At 40.2% G+C, this 22,021-nt stretch overlaps 1 long non-coding RNA gene, 1 other non-coding gene and 1 pseudogene across 2 annotated transcripts in view; all 3 read left to right on the forward strand.

The window, feature by feature from the left end:
* The window catches only part of LOC129540558 (uncharacterized), a 92,534-nt gene that overhangs the window by 46,333 nt on the left and 24,180 nt on the right, over window positions 1–22,021 (forward strand). The gene's annotated exons all lie outside the window — the stretch shown is intronic.
* Window positions 4,903–6,065, forward strand: LOC129540557 (non-histone chromosomal protein HMG-17 pseudogene; annotated as a pseudogene).
* TRNAY-GUA (transfer RNA tyrosine (anticodon GUA)) lies at window positions 13,008–13,079 on the forward strand. The gene has a single exon. It is a non-coding gene; the product is annotated as a tRNA-Tyr (tRNA).

Genomic DNA, 22,021 nt, shown 5'->3' on the forward strand with positions numbered 1-22,021 from the left:
TTTTATGCTAAGTCTTTTTGTTTCAAATCTTTTATAAATGAACACTTGTGTTATGGATTTGCAGTGTAATAACAGCACCTGTCTTGATACATAGAATTCTTATTGTTTGGACAGCTGTCTACACTGGACATTTGTACAGGCACATTCAATTTTGAAAGAATAATTGTGTGATAAAAAAATCTTATACTTGTGTCACTGAAGCTAAACTGAGTGTTCAGCTCATCATCAAGTCCATAAAAACCTTAAAAAGTGTCTGCATTTAGTTTATGTTTTCTAATTTCTCCATCTCTTTTTTGTTGTTATTGTCATTGTTATTCTTTCTCAAGCCTTTATCAAGTGTCGTAGAAAGGCTTTTGAATACATATATATAAATACTATGTATAATATGCATATTTTAGAAAATTTATTAGTTTTTGCCTAGCTAAAAAATTTATGACGTTTTGATTTCACTTGTTTAACTTAGTATGAATAGAATGGTAGATTTCTAATTTATATTCTCTCAAAACTTTGATATATTTCCATATATTTTGGCATCTAGTATTACTCCTAAAATCTAGAAAATTTATTAGTGATTAAAAAATTTTGAATGAGGCTTGAAACTTATAATCCAATTCTGAGAATATAAATAAATATTATGTTGTAAAGAAAAACCAAACAGGAAATTAACGTGATATACTATTATTAACATGTAATATACTGTTATTGGCTTCCCTTAGCTAAAGTACAAATTTTGTTCAAATTTCACAAAACTTTATGCTATTGTCCATTATCTGTTTTCATATCTTACTCAAGATTCCACATTGAGCAGCTTCAGCTGCATGCAACAAATTCTGGTAACTTTCCATTTATTTTTATTCTGTTACAAATATTTTCTAATTTTCCTTCTAACAGCTTCTTAGATACACTCATCATTTAAAGTGGACATTTAATTTCCATATACATGAATTTTTAAAACTATCTTTGATATTAGTTTCTCATTTTGATATTAATTCCTCATGTAAGTGCTTTCTTCTCTGCAATCACCCTCTGTATTTTTTCAGTCTTCTAACTTTATTGAGGCTTTTAATGGCTAAGTCAAATATCTCTCTTGGTCAATATCATATTACACTTGAAAATATGTGTTATTTTCAAATATCTTTTGATAATATTGATTTCTGACATAATCCCAAAGTAATAAGAGAGCAGACTCTGTATGATTTCAATACCTTTAGACCATTAAGTTTTTGCACCTTGTTTTATGTCCCTGGATATGTTCCAGAGTCTCCTAGTTTATGGTCTATAGGAACTTGAATTTGTATCTTCCCTGGGTTGGGAAGACCCCTTGGAGAAGGAAATGGCAACCCACTCCAGTATCCTTTCCTGGAAAATCTCATGGACAGAGGAGCCTGGTGGGCTGCAGCCCATGGGGTCACAAAGAGTCAGGCACGACTAAGTGACTAACACTTGCACTATTGTGTGAAAATTGTATGAATTTTAATTATGTTGAAAAAATAACAAATGATGCCAAATACTATAATTAAGCATTATGATTAATTTAAAATCAAGTATAGCGTGACATGCAACATAATATTTAGTATTGCATTTGAGCTGATAAGATGTTAGAATAATATAGTTAAATATAGTTAAAATAGTGAAACAGTAATATAAAGAACTACTCCTAGATAACATATTAAAAAGCAGAGACATTACTTTGCCAACCAAGGTCCGTCTAGTCAAGGCTATGGTTTTTCCAGTGGTCATGTATGGATGTAAGAGTTGGACTGTGAAGAAGGCTGATCGCCAAAGAATTGATGCTTTTGAACTGTGGTGCTGGAGAAGACTCTTGAGAGTCCCTTGGACTGCAAGGAGATCCAACCAGTCCATTCTAAAGATCAATCCTGGGTGTTCATTGGAAGGGCTGATGCTAAAGCTGAAACTCCAATACTTTGGCCACCTCATGAGATGAGTTGACTCACTGGAAAAGACTCTGATGCTGGGAGGGATTGGGGGCAGGAGGAGAAGGGGACGACAGAGGATGAGATAGCTGGATGGCATCACCGACTCGATGGACATGAGTTTGAGTGAACTCCAGGAGTTGGTGATAGATAGGGAGGCCTGGCGTGCTGTGTTTCATGGGGTCGCAGAGAGGTGGACATGACTGAGCAACTGAACTGAACTGAACTCTCTAGCATTATAACATCTTCCTGGCATTTATCTAGCAATTTGTATATGCCTAAGTGATTCACCTCTAGCTCATAAATTTATATTAAGAATCTGAATTTTATGGTTTTCTATATGTTACTAGGCGGAGAAGGCACTGGCGACCCACTGCAGTACTCTTGCCTGGAAAATCCTATGGATGGAGGAGCCTGGTAGGCTGCAGTCCACGGGGTTGCTAAGAGTCGGATACGACTGAGCGACTTCACTTTCACTTTTCACTTTCACGCATTGGAGAAAGAAATGGCAACGCACTCCAGTGTTCTTGCCTGGAGAATCCCAGGGACGGGGGAGCCGGGTGGGCTTCCGTCTATGGGGTCGCACAGAGTCGGACACGACTGAAGCGACCCCATAGACGGAAGCCCACCCGACTCCCCCGTCCCTGGGATTCTCCAGGCAAGAACACTGGAGTGGGTTGCCATTTCCTTCTCCAATGCGTGAAAGTGAAGTCGCTCAGTCGTGTCCGACCCCCAGCGACCCCACGGACTGCAGCCTACCAGGCTCCTCCGTCCATGGGATTTTCTAGGCAAGAGTACTTATGTTACTAGTAAAGAAACATCAAGGATGAATAGTTGTTTTTACTTTTAATATTTCTCTTATCACTGAAGTCTTTTCTATGGAGATTTTTATTTTATAAATCTAGCATTATTTTACCCATATACTTACATGAACATATGTGAGCTACTATTATTACATGCTTACCAAATACCAGGAGCCAAGCTAAGCATTTAGTCTGAGAACCTCATCCAGAGTTACACAGTGAGTTTCAGAACATGAATCTGAACCTGTGATGTCTGGCACCCAGTGTTCTTTTCTTAATCATTATACCACATAACTCCAATCAGCATTGTATGAGCACTAAAAGAAATGTATATTTCATGCAAAAGAATGAAACTGGGGCCCATCTTATACCTTATGCAAAAAATCAGCTTAATATGGATTAAAGATTTAAATGTAAATAATTAAATGTAAACCCTCAAAGCATAGAATTCCTAGAAGAAAACGTAGGAGAAAAGCTTCTTGGCACTGGTATGCACAATGATTTTTTGGGTATGACTCAAAAATCACAGAGAACAAAGGCAAAAATAAACAATTGGGAGTATATCAGACTAAAAATCTATCCAGCAAAGGAAACAATCAAAATGAAGAGCCAGTCTACAAAATGGGAAAATATAGTTGCAAACCATGTATGTGATATGGGATTAGTATCTAAAAACTTATACAAAGTATGAGGTCAAAGTTGAACTATGCATGCAAAGAACTAGTATTCAAAGAACTCATACAACTCAACTGCAAAAAAAAAAAAAAGTATCTTGGTATAAAAATGGACAAAGGACCCGAAGAGACATTTTTTAAAAGATACACAAATGACTAATAGGTGTATGAAAATGTATTCAATATCACTAATCCTCAGAGAAATGCAAATCAGAACCACAATAATATGTCACCTCACAGCTTTTAGGACAGCCATTATCAAAAGTACTAGAGATAAGCATTGGCAAGAATGTGGAGAAAGGGAATCTTTGTGCACTGTTACTGGAAATGTAGATTGATAGAGGCACTATGGGGGTTCCTCTAAAAGCTAAAAATAGAACCACCATGTGATCCAGCATTCCCACTTCTAGATGGGAAATGATCTGTCTCTTGAAGAGGTATCTGCACTTCCATATTCATTGCAGCATATTCACAGTAGCCAAGATGTAGAAACAACCAGTCTGTCTATGAATGAATGAATTTTAAAAATTGTACATATATATTACATAGTGTGTATATATACACACACACACACATATATAAATATTATTCAGTCATTGAAAAGGAATCTTGCCATTTGTGATGACATGGATAAACCTGGAATGCATTGCTGTTCAATTGTGTCCGACTTTGCAATCCCATGGACTGCAGCATACCAGGCTTCCCTGTCCTTCATTATCTCCTGGAATTTGCTCAAACTCATGTCCATTGAATCGGTGATGCCATGCAACCATCTCACCTTCTGTTGCCCACTTTTCCTCCTGCCTTCAATCTTTCCCAGCGTCAGGGTCTTTTTCAATGAGTTGGCTGTTTGTATCAGGTGGCAAAACTATTGGAGCTTAAGCTTTACATCAGACCTTTCAATGAATATAGAAGGTATTATGGTAGGTGAAATAAGCCAGACACAGAAAGACAAATAATGTATGATCTCACATATACATGGAATCTAAAAAAAAATCAAATTCATAGAATCAGAGAATAGACTGGCGATTGCCAGGACTAGAGAAGAGTTGGGAGATGTTGGTCAAAGGATACAAACTTTCATTTATAAGATAAAAAAGTTCTGAGGATCCATTGTAGAGCATGATAATTATAGTCAAGGATACCATAATGGTATACTTGAAATTTGCCAAGGAAGTAAATATTAAGTGTTCTCACCACACACACAAAACAGGTAACTATGCAAAGTGATGATGTCTGTATTAAATTAACTTGATTGTAGTAATCATTCCACCATATATAATATATGAAATCATCACAGTGTACTTCTTAAAAAATATCTTGTTGTACAACCTAAATATATACAATTTTTTTGTGTGACTTAATAACTCAATATTAAAGCTTAAAGATGAACTCCCCAGGTTGGTAGGTGCCCAATATGCTACTGCAGATCAGTGGAGAAATAACTGCATAAAGAATGAAGGGACAGGAAGAAGAGGCGAGAGCGACCCCTGGACCGACTTAAACCCCACGCGCCACTGCAGCCCCGTGTCCAGCGCCTACGTCTGGTCGCCGCAGCCACCATGCCCAAGAGAAAGGCTGAAGGGGATGCTAAAGGAGATAAAGCCAAGGTGAAGGACGAACCACAGAGATCTGCAAGGTTATCTGCTAAACCTGCTCCTCCAAAGCCAGAGCCCAAGCCTAAAAAGGCCCCTGCAAAGAAGGGAGAGAAGGTACCCAAAGGGAAAAAGGGGAAAGCTGATGCTGGCAAGGATGGGAATAACCCTGCAGAAAATGGAGATGCCAAAACAGACCAGGCACAGAAAGCTGAAGGTGCTGGAGATGCCAAGTGAAGTGTGTGCATTTTTGATAACTGTGTACTTCTGGTGACTGTACAGTTTGAAATACTATTTTTTATCAAGTTTTATAAAAATGCAGAATTTTGTTTTACTTTTTTTTTTTTAAGCTATGTTGTTAGCACACAGAACACTTCATTGTTGTTTTTTGGGGGAAGGGCACTTCACTAACATAATGTCTCCGAAGCTGAATTGACGAGGGGGAAAAATACCTTTCCCGTCTAGTTTTGAGAGACTTACTCTTCGTTCCCAGGAAGGAGGGATTCCTTGATGTTGACACACATTAGCCACCTTGGCACAAACGCCTTGTGGTGTGGAAAAACTAAAATTCAGTTTTTATGTCCTCTTCTCCCTCTCCACCTCAGCATAGACTTGACTCCCCTAAACCCAGAGACCTGTTGGAACCTGAACCCCGTGCCCCCCCAAAATTGATGACCAGTATGTCAGGCAATCTGGACTTTCCAGTGTCACCATTGAGATGGTGTCCTTCAAAAGAGCAGTGGTTCCATTTTTAGACTGTGGCTCCTCAGAGTGATATTTCTGCCATTTTCATTTCCATTTCCTGAAAGTCAGGGTCGGCTTGTGAAAAGTTGTTAAACAACATGCTAAATGTGAAATGTCAACCCTCACTCTAAACTTTCCCTGTTCAGAGCATCACATGAAGATTTCATTGGGTTTTATAGTGGCTTTCTGATTTTGGTAGTCCATTGAAAAAGGGAGTTTGAAAGATGTATACTGTTAACGATTGTCTGCCCATGTGTCCTGCCTGAAATACCATGATTGTTTATGAAAAGTATCTTTAATAAAGCTGGATACAGTTTGAAAAAAAAAAAAAAAGAATGAAGGGGCAGAACCAAAGCAAAAACAACACCAGGTTGTGGATGTGACTGCTGAAAGAAGCAAGGTCCCATGTTGTAAAGAGCAATATTGCATAGGAACCTGGAATTTTAGGTCCATGAATCAAAGCAAATTGGAAGTGGTAAACAGGAGATGGCAAGAGTGAACATCGACATTCTACGATCAGTGAACTAAGATGGACTGGAATGGGTGAATTTAATTCAGATGACCATTATATCTACTACTGTGGGCAGGAATCCCTTAGAAGAAATGAAGTGCCATCATAGTCAACAAGAGTCTGAAATACAGTACTTGGATGAAATCTCAAAAACAACAGAATGATCTCTGTTCGTTTCCAAGGCAAACCATTCAATATCAGGGTAATCCAAGTCTATGCGCTGACCAGTAACACTGAAGAAGCTGAAGTTGAACAGTTCTGTGAAGACCTACAAGACCTTTTAGAACTAACCTTTTAGATGTCCTTTTCATTATAGAGGGCTGGAATGCAAAAGTAGGAGGTCAAGAAACACCTGGAGTAACAGGCAAATTTGGCCTTGGAGTACAGAATGAAGCAGGGCAAAGGCTAATAAAGTTTTGCCAAGAGACACCCCGGTCATAGCAAACACCCTCTTCCAACAACACAAGAGAAGACTCTACACATGGACATCACCCGATGATCAACACCAAAATCAGATTGATTATATTCTTTGCAGCAAAATGTGGAAAAGCTCTATACAGTCAGCAAAAACAGGACCAAGAGCTGCCTGTGGCTCAGATCATGAACTCCTTATTGCCAAATTCAGACTTAAATTGGAGAAAGTGGGAAAAACCATTAGACCATTCAGTTCAGTTCAGTTCAGTTCAGTCACTCAGTCGTGTCCAACTCTCCGCGACCCCATGAATCACAGCACGCCAGGCCTCCCTGTTCATCACCAACTCCCGGAGTTCACTCAAACTCATGTCCACAGAGTCAGTGATGCCATCCAGCCATCTCATTCTCGGTCGTCCCCTTCTCCTCCCGCCCCCAACCTTTCCCAGCATCAGAGTCTTTTCCAGTGAGTCAACTCGTTGCATGAGGTGGCCAAAGTATTGCAGTTTCAGCTTTAGCATCAGTCCTTCCAGTGAACACCCAGGATTGATCTCCTTTAGAATGGACTGGTTGGATCTCCTTGAAGTACAAGAGACTCTCAAGAGTCTTTTCCAACACCACAGTTCAAAAGCATCAATTCTTCGGCGATCAGCTTTCTTCACAGTCCAACACTCACATCCATACATGACCACGGGAAAAACCATAGCCTTGACTAGACGGACCTTGGTTGGCAAAGTATTGTCTCTGCTTTTTAATATACTATCAAGGTTGGTCATAACTTTCCTTCCAATGAGTAAGTGTCTTTTAATTTCATGGCTGCAATCAGCATCTGCAGTGATTTTGGAGCCCCCAAAAATAAAGTCTAACACTGTTTCCACTGTTTTTCCATCTATTTGCCATGAAGTGATGGGACCAGATGCCATGATCTTTGTTTTCTGAATGTTGAGCTTCAAGCCAACCTTTTCACTCTCCTCTTTCACTTTCATCAAGAGGCTTTTGAGTTCCTCTTCACTTTCTGCCATAAGGGTAGTGTCATCTGCATATCTGAGGTTATTGATATTTCTCCCAGCGATCTTGCGACCTAAATCAAATCCCTTATGATTATACAGTGGAAGTGAGAAATAGATTTAAGGGACTAGATCTGATAGACAGAGTGCCTGATGAACTATGTATGGAGGTTCATGACGTTGTACAGGAGACAGGGATCAAGACCATTTCCAAGAAAAAGAAATGCAAAAAGCAGAATGGCTGGTGGAGGAGGCCTTACAAATAGCTGAGAAAAGAACAGAAGGGAAAAGCAAAGGAGAAAAGGAAAGATATAATCATCTGAATGCAGAGTTCCAAAGAATAGCAAGGAGAGATAAGAAAGCCTTCCCCAGAGATCAATGCAAAGAAATAGAGAAAAACAATAGAATGGAAATGACTAGAGATCTCTTCAAGAAATTTAGAGATACCAAGGGAACATTTCATGCAAAGATAGGCTCAATAAAGGACAGAAATGGCATGGACCAAACAGAAGCAGAAGATATTAAGAAGAAGTGGCAAGAATACACAGAAGAATTGTTCAAAAAAGAGCTTCATGACCCAGATAATCATGATGGTGTGATTACTCACCTAGAGCCAGTCATCCTGGAATGTGAAGTCAAGTGGGCCTTAGGAGGCATCACTATGAACAAGGCTTGTGGAGGTGATGGAATTCCATTTGAGCTATTTCAAATCCTAAAAGATGATGCTGTGAAAGTGCTGCACTGAGTATGCCAGCAAATTTGGAAAACTCAGCAGTGGCCACAGGACTGGAAAAGGTCAGTTTTCATTCCAATCCCAAAGAAATCATTCAATATCAGGGTAATCCAAGTCTATGCGCCGACCAGTAACACTGAAGAAGCTGAAGTTGAACGGTTCTATGAAGACCTACAAGGCAATGCCAAAGAATGCTCAAAACTACCGCACAATTGCACTCATCTCACACGCTAGTAAAGTCATGCTCAAAATTCTCCAAGCCAGGCTTCAGCAATACATGAACCGTGAACTTCCAGATGTTCAAGCTGGTTTTCGAAAAGGCATAGGAACCGGAGTTCAAGTTGCCAACATCCACTGGATCATTGAAAAAGCAAGAGAGTTCCAGAGAAACATCTATTTCTGCTTTATTGGCTATGCCAAAGCCTTTGACTGTGTGGATCACAGTAAACTGTGGAAAATTCTGAAAGAGATGGGAATATCAGACCACCTGACCTGCCTCTTGAGAAACCTGTATGCAGGTCAGGAAGCAACAGTTTGAACTGAACATGGGTCAACAGATGGGTTCCAAATAGGAAAAGGAGTATGTCAAGGCTGTATATTGTCACCCTGCTTATTTAACTTATATGCAGAGGACATCATGAGAAATGCTGGGCTGGATGAAGCACACGCTGGAGTCAAGATTGCTGGGAGAAATATTAATAACCTCAGATATGCAGATGACACCACCCTTATGGCAGAAAGTGAAGAAGAACTAAAGAGCCTCCTGATGAAAGTGAAAGAAGAAAGTGAAAAAGTTGGCTTGAAGCTCAACATTCAGAAAACTAAGATCATGGCATCTGGTCCCATCACTTCATGGGAAATAGATGGGTAACAGTGGAAACAGTGGCTGATTTTATTTTGGGGGGCTCCAAAATCACTGCGTATGGTGACTGCAGCCATGAAATTAAAAGACGCCTACTCCTTGGAAAGAAAGTTATAACCAGCCAAGGCAGCATATTAGAAAACAGATACATTATTTTGTCAACAAAGGTCCGTCTAGTCAAGGCTATGGTTTTTCCACTGGTCATGTATGGATGTGAGAGTTGGACTATAAAGAAAGCTGAGCACCGAAGAATTGATGGTTTTGAGCTGTGGTGTTGGACAAGACCTTTGAGAATCCCTTGGACTGCAAGAAGATCCCAACCAGTCCATCCTAAAGGAGATCAGTCCTGGGTGTTCATTGGAAGGACTGATGTTGAGGCTGAAACTCAATACTTTGGCCACCTGAAGCGAAGAGCTGATGCTGAGAAAGATTAAGGGCAGGAGAAGTGGACGACAGAGGATGAGATGGTTGGAAAGCATCACTGGCTCAATGGACATGAGTTTGGGAAAACTGAGGGAGTTGGTGTTGGACAAGGAGGCCTGGCATGCTGCAGTTCATGGGGTCGCAAAGAGTCGGACATGAATGAGCGACTGAACTGACTGACTGACTGAAAGCTTAAAGAGAGCTTCCCTGGTAGCTCAGGTGGTAATGAATCTGTCCCCAATGTGGAAGACCTGGATATCATCCCCCGAAGAAGGGAATGGCTACCCACTCCAGTATTCTTGCCTGGAGAATTCCATGGACAGAGGAGCCTGGCAGGCTATAGTCCATGGGGTTGCATAGAGTTGAACACAACTGAGTGACTAACACTTCAACTAAATTTAACCTAACTCAATAAAGCTAGAAAATAAATGTCTTTGTTTTCAAAGCTATCTGCTGCTCTGAGATGACAACTTAAACATTTTGGTCTTTGCAATACAAACATATTAGAGACTTTTGATTTGTTTGAAGTTTATTCCAATGATCCATTCTAATGTATTATGGTGAGAGGAATAAAGGAAAATTTCTCTAATTTCATTTATTTGAAAGATTTCCCTATTGTTTTAGCCTAGTTTCTCCCTAAATAGATAGAAAGACAGAATATGTGCAAGTGATATAACTTTATTTAAACAATAATACTATCGTGTTCTGAAGTCAGCATACTTTAAGTGATTCAAGATACCTGGCTTTTGTTTTGTAAAACTTATTTAAGCCACAAGGCTACATTAACTTTGACAGAAAATCTGAGAAGAGAGGTATTTTTAAAACAATACATTTTTGTAGTGAAAACTATTGATATATTTCCTTGTTCACCATGTATAGCAATAATCTTTTGTTCCTTGATAAAATACAGTTAACATATTTCACTGTTGAGCATGTTTTATAACATTTTTTTGGAGATAAATTATGTAGCCTATTTTTATGTGCATGAAAGAAAGGGCATGAGAGAGAAGAGAAAATGGAATCAAATCCTTTGGAAATCTAATCAATAAATACTCAAACTTAACTAAATAGTTAAGTTACAAGTCAGAAGTTCATTTAATTAAGAAACTTAGGAGAGGGTGGTGTCCTACTAATAACAGTATTGCTAGGACTTCCCTGGTAGTCCAGTGGTTAAGATTCTGCCCTTCCAACTGCAGGTCACAGTGGTTCAGTTCCTAGTCAGGGAACTAAGATCCCACTTGCTGCATGGCCAAAATAATAATAATAATAAAACCATTATTATCATTATTTTACTGTTGAGGAAACTGAGACACAGAAGGTTTATTCAGTACTGTCTGTCAGACTCTTACCTTTTGAAAAAATCACTTCCTTTGAAATTTCACAAGTAGAGCAAAGTGGTACATTGCCACACAGGATATAACACATATATCCCAAAGTGGGTGTAACCACATTAGGCAAATTTTTGTTCTAGGCAATCCAGTTCAGATACTCCATTTCTTCTTGCCTGATATGCTCTAAATGTCTGCTGCTGTTGCTGCTAAGTTGCTTCAGTCGTGTCCAACTCTGTGTGACCCCATAGACGGCAGCCCACCTGGCTCCCCCACCCCTGGGATTCTCCAGGCAAGAACACTGGAGTGGGTTGCCATTTCCTCCTCCAATGCATGAAAGTGAAAAGTGAAAGTGAAGTCGCTCAGTCGTGTCCAAGTCTTAGCGACTCTATGGACTGCAGCCTACCAGGCTCCTCCGTCCATGGGATTTTCCAGGCAAGAGTACTGCAGTTTGGTGCCATTGCCTTCTCCGTCTAAATGTCTAAACATCTCTAAATGTCTGTTATAGGATGAATGAATATGAAAATTTTCTCTTCGACATATACCTGATTTTTAGGCTAAAAGTTGAAAATACAATTTGCTTTAAAGAAATACATTTTAGGGACTTCTCTGTGGTCCAGTGGTTAAGAATTTGCCTTGCAATACAAGGGACACAGGTTCAGTCCCTGGTCAGGGAACTCAGATCCCACACGCCTCACAGCAGCTAAGTCTACTAACCACAACTCCTACCAAGCCCTAGTGCTGCAACTAGAGAATCCATACACCAGCCACTAAATATCCTGCAAGGTCCAAAGAAGATCTGATGTGTCACAACTAAGGCCCAATGCAGCCAAATAAAGTTTTAAAAAGTAATAATTAAAAAATTATTTTAAAAATACATTTTATAAATGACTTGTCCTTGACAATCATTTCAGTCATATTCTAAGAAGAAGCTATGTATACACCAGAAGCTAAGACAACATTGTAAATCAACTATATTTCAATAAAGTAGATTTTTAAAACTGAGGCCTGGTCAAGGAATCAGTACATTTTCAAAAGTAAATCAATTCTCACATCACAGGCCAGAGTAAATGTGTTATTGTCACATCATGTTTGTCATACAGACACAGCCCTTAAATTATAAGTACATATGAGCTTTTGAAACCTCAAGGCTTGGTGCCTTAGGAGTCCTGTTCTCTGAGAGCAGCAAGTATAGTGAAGACCATCTGCTTTGGAATCAGACTGACCTCAAGTTGAATTAGCTTTGTGGCTTATTAATTAGGTGCATGACGTTGGAATTCCTCAGTTGTGATCAGAAGATGAGAATAATTATGCCAGCTATAGGCTTGTTTTGTGGGTTAAAGGAAAAGTATATATACAGGCTAACATAAAACAGATTGTATTAACATTCTCAGTTGCAGGCGTATAGGAAGCAAAGGAAAGAAGGAAGGGGAAAGGGAGGGAAGGAAAAGAAAACTGGCTAAAATTTTTAAAAATTAATTAATATTAAGAGTTCAAACTACTCTCAGATTTGATTTTGATGCATTTCTTCAACTGCTTTTCTTGATATTTGCTTTATTTTGAAAGAAGTTCTTAATGCTGACTCTTACCACCTCTATATTAACATCTTCCGTTCCGTTCCGTTCAGTCGCTCAGTCGTGTCCGACTCTTTGCGACCCCGTGGACTGTAGCCTACCAGGCTCCTCCGTCCATGGGATTCTCCAGGCAAGAATACTGGAGTGGGTTACCATTTCCTTCTCCAGGGGATCTTCCCGACCCAGGGATCGAACCCAGGTCTCCCGTATTGGAGGCAGACGCTTTAACCTCTGAGCCACCAGGGAAGGCATCTTACTGGTTTCCAATTTAACAGGAAAAAAGGGTCAGCTCCTCTCAGAAAAACCCACAAAAGTCTTGGCCTTACCTTGATTAAATTCATATTTGCATGTTTCCAGCCCCCAAACAATTGTTTTAAATAAATCCAACCTAGATTACATACCGTGGCTTCCTTGGTGGCTCAGATGGTAAAGCGTCTGCCTGTAATGCAGGAGACCCGGGTTCGATCCCTGGGTCGGGAAGATCCCCTGGAGAAGGAAATGGCACCCCACTCCAGTACTCTTGCTGGGAAAATCCCATAGACAGAGGAGCCTGGTAGGCGACAGTCCATGGGGTCGCAAAGAGTCGGACACGACTGAGCAACTTCACTTCACAGATTACATACCTACCTCCAGAATCTGGGATGATTTCAGTTCCATCCAAAGCATAAGGACAAAAGGCACAGGGAACATTTTTCCCTAGAGGAAAAGTGTAGGTTTATTATTAGAAGAAAAGAGAATGAATCTTGGATGGCAGTTTCAGAAAAACATCTACTACATTGGCATTTGGGCTTCCCTGGTGGCTCAGATGGTAAAGAATCTGCCTACGATGTGGGGGACCTGAGTTCAGTCTCTGGGTTGGGGAAATCCCCTGCAGAAGGGAAAGGGTACCCACTTCAATATTCTTTCCTGGAGAATTCCATGGACAGAGAGGAGCCTGGCAGGCTACAATCTGGACGTGACTGAGTGACTAAGCACATTGTCATTTGATTTAATGGCAGTTATTATTATTGTATGAATTTTTAGGTCACTTACAAAATCCTATTAATCCCATTATGTTAAAAAAAATCATTCTGTTTAACAACTTTACTCAGAAAATATATTCGTATTTCCAGTTTCAGATATTATAACACACCCCCTTCCCTTGCTTCAAGGGTGGGCATAGTGAGCAAGAATTCGATCACATACCTAAGTGGAACTCTCATCTGACTTTTTGTTTGTGTTTTGTTTTTGTTTTCTTGGTTTTGAATCCTTACTTCTTCATTTAACTTTTATGAACCTCAGTTTTCTTGTCTTTTTCTAGGGAGTGAGTGAGTAAAAGTCACTCAGTCGTGTCTGATTCTTTGTGTCTCCATGGACTATACAGTTTATGGAATTCTCCAGGCCAGAATACTGGAGTGGATAGCTGTTCCCTTCTCCGGGGGATCTTCCCAACCCAGAGATGGGGCCCAGGTCTCCCACGTTTCAAGCAGATTCTTTACCTTCTGGGCCACCAGGGAAGGGAGTGACCCAACCAAATTTCTTTACTTTTGACCAAGGTATTGCTACTCCTTGTAGAATATAATCAATTATTATAACTTCGCTTCCTTCCTTTGTTCCAGAAGCCAGAACCTGTTACTTTTTTTTTAGTAACTCTAAAAAAATATTTTTTATCTAAGTTATTTTTGGTTGTTGTTGTTTAGCTGCTAATAACTGTATAGAAACCACCACTTCTGGTTTCTCCTTTCTCATTTTGACTCTAGAGGGAAAGACAGGGTACATGTAGGTGTTCATTGTAGGCTCCACAGGAACTGAAATAAGGTGCATTGGGCATCTTGGATGTTGTGACTGTGGAGGGCGTCAGCCTAGATCTTTGCAAATAAAGAGGGAGTGACGGAGTTAGGAAAGATTAAGGAAGCTGTCTCTCAAATAGATGGGTACTAAGGAATTCCTTTTTTTAAACTTTATTTATTTAGACTGTGCTGGGTCTTCATTGCTCTGTGCAGTCTTTCTCTAGCTGTGGTGACCTGAGCTGCTTTCTAGTTGCAGTGTGTGGGCTCTCATTGTGGTATCTTCTCTTGCTGCAGAGCGTGGGCTGTAGAGCTTGTGGGCTTCAGTAGTTGTGGTGTGTGGGCTTAGTTGTCCCGTAGCATGTGGAATCTTTCTGGACCAAGGATTGAACTCATGTCCTCTGAGTTAGCAGGCAGATTCTTAACCACTGGGCTACCAGGGAAGTCCATGGAAATCTCAGATGGAAAAACAGCGGAGACAGTGTCAGACTTTATTTTTGGGGGCTCCAAAATCACTGCGGATGCTGATTGCAGCCATGAAATTAAAAGACGCTTATTCCTTGGAAGGAAAGTTATGACCAACCTAGATAACATATTAAAAAGCAGAGACATTACTTTGCCAACCAAGGTCCGTCTAGTCAAGGCTATGGTTTTTCCCGTGGTCATGTATGGATGTGAGAGTTGGACTGTGAAGAAAGCTGATTGCCGAAGAATTGATGCTTTTGAACTGTGGTGCTGGAGAAGACTCTTGAGAGTCCCTTGGACTGCAAGGAGATCCAACCAGTCCATTCTAAAGGAGATCAATCCTGGGTGTTCATTGGAAGGACTGATGCTAAAGCTGAAACTGCAATACTTTGGCCACCTCATGCGACGAGTTGACTCACTGGAAAAGACTCTGATGCTGGGAGGGATTGGGGGCGGGAGGAGAAGGGGACGACCGAGAATGAGATGGCTGGATGGCATCACCGACTCTGTGGACATGAGTTTGAGTGAACTCCAGGAGTTGGTGATGGACAGGGAGGCCTGGCGTGCTGTGATTCATGGGGTCGCAGAGAGTCAGACACGACTGAGCGACTGAACTGAACTGAATTGCGCTGAAGAGCAGAGGGTCTGCAAATTGTTCACAACAACACAACCCTGAGGTGTAGATAGGTAGAACTATTGGTTCCATTTTATGCACAAGAAAACTCAGGAACAGAGAGATTAAGTCATGGAGCCAGGATTCAGATTTCCTAATTCATTGTCAAAGCCTAAATTCTCAAAATTGCAAATCTCTTCACAAACTTCAGGAATTAAGGCACCTACAGTTCTCCTGCTTTCTTGCTTTAGATTTCTTGTGCTGCAGTCCATGGGGTCACAAATAGATGGACACGACTGAGCGACTAAACAACAGCAACAAGAAGAAATCCAAGTCTTGTGGTGGTTTGAAGTCTTATAAATACCTCTGGATCAAAACTTTATCCTTTTTTTCCAGATCTGACTCAAATCTCAGTTATTATTTAGCCTCTGGTATCTCCATTAAAACGTATTTGTAGCTGGGCAAAGAAATACAGCTTTACATGAACAGCTTCTATTAGAGCAATAATTATAGTAGTGACCATATTGCAATCATGATACAAGAGGACTATGGCTATGAGCACTTTATGCTTATTATCTCATCTCATCCTTTCCACAACCTGATGAGGTAGACTACCCTTATTTCTACTGTAAGTATATAATATTGTTATGTAATAAAATTCTTAGAGTACATGTATGGTCATTATACCATATTTATATAATAAAACTACAACTCTGGATATGTGACAAGTTTAACAGGTATTTACTTAATGAAAACATGAAGGGGTTAATTAGCAATTATCCTGCTGCAGCTTTAGCCCTTCAAGAGTTCCTGGGGAAAGAGGAGCTGTCCTCTATCAGTCCTCTGTCAGAGGTGGTTTCACTTGACTTAGATGGTTTTCTTTCTTTCTTTATTCTTCCAAAATGACTCAGTTTCAGAATTGTTCTTTAGTCTTTAATATCTCCATTAAATCAAGTGCTTCAAAAGTACACAGTTCGAGGGAGCACTGCTTGTCCTGGCTGGCTAGTGAAGTGGAGGAGGCAGGCATCTCAGCCAGCCCCTGAGTGCTCGCTCAGAAATGCAGGCTGACGGGCAAGCACATGCCAAGAACCCATCTCCTTTCTACCACATTACTCTCTTTTCACTGGGTTTCTGTGTGTCTTTTGTAGCCCAACCTGCAAGCTACTTTGAAACAAAGACAGATCCATCTCTGGCCAATCTAGGAATAAATTAGTTCCCTTGCTAAAAAAAAAAAAAAAAATACGAGAGAACCTTTAAATATTGAACTTGTGGGTCAAAAATTTGAAATTCCTTTCCTCTCCGATTAAAATCCTTTGACTTTGTCTGAAGCCATTGCATCAGATGACAGGTTTTTGTTGCTGCTGTTGTTGTTTAGTTGCTGTCATGTCCAAGTCTTTTACTTCTCTGCTAATTTGCTAGCTGTGAACTTGGCACCTTTAGGAGATTGTTATGTGGTTGAACAAGGGGTCAGAATGGACCAAGTTGACAAAATGGATAAGTTTAACAAAAATATGGGACCTTCAGTTTGATACTACATTGTTGATGACAGTTGTTTGACTCTTCACAGTCCAGTCATAATGAGACAGGATACTACATAAGCAAAGACCACAGGAAGGATTGATGGTGAGAGTCAAGAGGGTGTGGAGGAAGTGGGTTACAACCTCTTTTCCCAACTTGTAGTGTCTTGTCTTGCCTTTTAAGAACTCAAAGAAAAGTGCATGAAGCCCTGATGTGTTCAGGATCAACAGTAACAACAAAAAAATTAGGTTTACTGAAAGATGCGACACTTTTTCACCTTTTTTCTGTTTACAGGGACTTGCCCTCTCCACCCAGCTCTCTTTATTTTCTTCTCAAATGTTATTTCATGTCATTGTGTCAGGCTTAGGCTATTGGAAAAGCCTATGTCCTCTGTAATTAAAGATTTAAATAACATGCAGTTTACCCTGTTATTAAAAAAAAAAAATTCAGGACCTCCCTGGTGGTACAGTGGATAAGAATCCACCTGCCAGTGCAGGGGACATAGGTTCAATCCCTGGTCCAGGAAGATTCCACATGCCTCTGGGAAACTAAACCCATGTACCACAATTATTGAGCCTGCATGCCGAGAGCCCATGCTTCTTGCAACAAGGTAAGCCCACATACGACGAGAATAGCCCCTGCTCGCCACAACTAGAGAAAGCCCAGATGCAACAATGAAGACCCAACACAACCAAAAACAAAATGAATAAATAAATTGTTAGGAATCAGCTGCCTTTTCTGAGTGGAAGACTGTCGAGGATCCTTAATATCTATCCTTCTGTAGAAATTGTGATAAAAGGACAGATAAACTTAAGTAAATCCGGGGTGTAGAACTCCTTTAAAATGTGAGGGCCTTGTCAATGGGTTAAAAAAGAAAAGTTGGTTTTGTTCTAAATATCCTCTTGGGGCCCATTATGCATAATAAGGGGCCACAGCCCATTTGCAAGGCCTCTGAATGAACTCCATTCATTCTGTACTTGGAAATGTTTCTTCAGCCACAAAGAGAAACAATAGTTATAACCTAATTTCTTTGGCACCAGTATCAGCAGAGGAAAAACCAAAAGACCATTATGAAAACTCTAGTAACATCTCTTGGTGATTATATAATTCTGTATTCATTGATCATATTTGTGTATTCAAATAAGCACTTTTTTAAAAAGATTATAAAGCAGTTTGGTAATGCTATAATATCACATTTCATATATGGAGCAACACCTTAAAAACGGAGAGCTTCAAAGTAATTTGCTTATTATAGTTATTAAAGTTTGTAAAAAACAAAATAAAACACACTAACATGCACCGTAAGGCTTTCAGGGGAAAGCTTTTGTATTTTTAATTACTGTGTTTTAAAATACGATAAGAATTCAAACTACAATTTTGTTAAGTAAATCCATTCATTAGTTTCCACATTTACCTGTAAAAGTCAATGGAAGATAATACTTCTGGAAATAGCGGTCGTGGAGTGGTGCCTGTTAATACCATTTCCAACTGACTCTAGAGTGAACTATCTGAAGCACAAGTCTGATCTAAACATGTCATTCCTGGCTCAGTACACTTTGTGGACTTCCCATCGTCCATGAAGGGAAGGCCCACATTCCACATGACTTTCCAGCTTCTGGCTTTTGCCTACCTGCCTTGTCAGCCTCTCTCATCATCCTCCCCTCAGTGAACTCTCTTTGGTGGGCCTGGCTCTTTCTTCCACGTGATGTTGCTTCTGCCTGTTCTTGCCTGAAATGCTCTCCCTCCCAACCCAGTTTCCTCACTTTAATCTGACTAACCTTTACTAACCTTTGAAGTCCAGAGCCCATGCTCTGCAGATTCCCAATCACTGGACCACCAGGGAAGTCCCTGGAACCAGATTGTGAAGGACTTTCTAAACTGTGCTTTCAAGAGTTTGAACAGGAAAATGATATCAGCTTTATGTTTTAAAAGTTTGAAGGAAGGTTTGAGCCTTCAAAGAATGTTTAACATACCCGTATAAATTAATGGTCACTTAGCTGGGAAAGATTGAAGGCAGGAGGAGAAGGGGACGACAGAGGAGGAGATGGTTGGATGGTATCACCGACTCAATGGACATGAATTTGGGTAAACTCCAGGAGTTGGTGATGGACAGGGAGGTATGGCATGCTGCAGTCCATGGGGTCGCAAAAAGTCGGACACGACTGCACGACTGAACTGAACTGAAACTGAGCTAGGAAATAGCACACTAGTCCTTTTGGTGATCCCGTTTTCCTGTCTCCCAAGCCCTGTGAAAAATCACTTGCTCTGATTGCGTTCTTGGAGACCCTGCTAATGCATACTGAAAAATTGCTAGCTGTCAGTATTTGGCATTATGTTATCATTTACTTGGTGAGTGATGTTAAATGTTAAAACTCAAAGACCATTGAATTATATAATAATATATAGGGAAGTAGTGTTCAGAGTGCACACTCTAGAGAGATCTGGTTTAAAATTCTTGCTATGCCACTTACTAGCTGTAACAGATGTGAAAAACTATTTAGACAATTTACTTAGTGAAATAAACTCCAAATGAGGGATGGGGAGACTGGGGCAAGGTTGGTAGACAATAAAGCAGTTTGCCAAGCATGATATTTCTTCGAATTTGAGAGAGTCATTTAAAGATCCAAGTGAATCTTGGGCTTCCCTGATGGCTCAGTGGTAAAGAATCTGCCTACCAATGCAGGGGATACGGGTCTATTCCCTAGTCCTGGGATCCCCCAGGTCACAGAGCAACTAAGCCCGTGTGCCACAACCTATACATAGGCCAAGTGAAAATCACTCAGTCGTGTCTGACTCTTTGCGACCCCATGGACTATTCAGTCCATGGAATTCGCCAGGCCAGAATACTGGAGTGGGTAGCCTTTCCCTTCTCCGGGGATTCTTCCCAACCCAGGGATCAAATCCAGGTATCCCGCATTACAGGCAGATTCTTTACCAGCTGAGCCACCAGGAAAGCCGAAGAATACTGGGGTGAGTAACTTACCCCTTTTCCATCATATCTTCCCAACCCAGGAACTGAACCAGGGTCTGCATTGTAGGCGGAATTTTTTTTTTACCAACTGAGCTATCAGGGAAACCCCAGGAAATACATAGTAATTCCATTTACAACTTAGTAGCCATTTGAATAAATTATGCACGTAAATTGAAAGAACAATAATAGCCATGTGTCATTAATGAGAATTCTGTATTGGGTACTCCATAACTTCTCAAACACTGGAATCACACTGGACATTGCCATTTCTCATTCTACGTGCATTTCATGCCATACTTTCTTTTTCAGTCAGCAACCACTGAAAATCCAGTTTTGCAGTGATATGGCATAGTCTAAAGGTATGTGGTAATCTCAGGTGAAAACTGCACCTTAAGCTAGTAGTGCATGCGGTCCAACAGATACTGAGCTCCACTGTGTTTCCCTTGAAAATGAAAATGTGCAATGGCTCCCAGTGAGTTTATTCCAGTGTCCTTGGAAACTGGGCACACAGTTTGGGAATCACAGGTTTAAACTAATCATGACCCATTATGTAAGGCTGGACATATTGCTCCCCATGCAAGAATCCGTTTTCTTTTAGAGAAAAGAAGGGATAATGGAAATTGTTTAGGAAACTAACAACTGCTTCCTCAGTCTGCCCCAGCCCGACTATGTACTCTTTTAGAAGAGAGGCCATGGCTGCTTTTAACTGCTGTTTTGTGCTTAGCACAGTTCTTGCTACTTAGAAGGAGCTCAATTCACATTTATTAAATGAATAGAGAAATGAAGACCATGTGGTTAACAGTATGGTTGATTCTATTAACCACAGAATGCCAGAGTTTAGGAAATTTTTCCCTATACAATGAGTCTCCATGTGAATTCAAGGGCATGGACTTTGGCTTCCTTATTTCTTAGAGCTCAGAGTCCAATAATGATTTGGCATATTGTAGGTGATAGAGAGTGTTGATTGGATGAATGAGTGCATGTCTCAGTGAGAGCTGATTGTCTGCAAAACCATTATGAAGGCGTTTCATTACACTGATAATGAAAATGCTTATTAGTGAGCTCTCAATATAAATGCCCATGCTGACTGCCAAGAAAGAAAAATAACCACTCCATCTTATCACTATGGATCTAAGGCTTTCTTTTATTACCACAGTCACCACTAGAAAAACTGACAAATAAGAGAAAAGCAGAACTTCTTTGAGATAGGAGGACTTTTTCTGCAATGGTTTTATATTGTCAGCAGCTAAACTGTTTCACAATTAAGGATCATTACATAAGGACTAGAAAGTGACTTTTTACACAAAAGCCATGAAGCTTTATAAGTATGATAGCTATTTGAGCAAAATTTATCTTTCTCCTCTTGTCTTCTCAGCTCAAATTTATTTTTCTGTATTTTCGTGTTTTTGCAACAGAGGAAGCCATTGATGCTTTTTGCCCTTGGTTTCCCTCATAATAAAATGTATAATTCTGTGATACTCTATAGAAGTATGTGCATGTACTGGCATGTTAGAGTTATGTCTACATCTAAAAGTTGCCTATGGTTATCTTACTTTTCTAGTAATATATTTGGAAAGTTATTTATGTATCTGTCTCTATTACTAAATCAAAAGTGTTTTGAAGGCAGGGTCTATGTCCTTTTCATTTTCAATCTGGGGCTTCCCTGGTGGCTCAGACCATAAGGAATCTGCCTGGAATGCAGGAGACCTGGGTTCAATCCCTGGGTTGGGAAGATCCCTTGGAGAAGGGAATGGCAACCCTTTTTAATTAGGAGAATGTTGGGCTGCTATTTAGTCACTAAGTCAAGTCTGAGTCTTGTGACTCCTTTGTCCATGGAAATTTCCAGGCAAGAATATTGCAGTGGGTTGCCATTTCAGGATCAAACCCACATCTCCTGCATTGGCAGGCGGTTTCTTTACAGCTGAGCCACCTGGGAAGACCTAATAGAAAAACATTAGCAAACAAACAAAAGAATAAATAAAATAATCAGAGGAACCTGGAGGGCTACAGCCCATGGGGTCGCAAAAGAGTCAGACATGAGTTAGTGACTAAACAGCAGCACAATATTCCCTTCTACAAGGGACCTTCC

The sequence above is a fragment of the Moschus berezovskii genome, chromosome 4 (genome assembly GCF_049115385.1).
Source record: "Moschus berezovskii isolate FMDL1 chromosome 4, NW_MosBer_1.0, whole genome shotgun sequence".
Classification (NCBI taxonomy): Eukaryota; Metazoa; Chordata; class Mammalia; order Artiodactyla; family Moschidae; genus Moschus; species Moschus berezovskii.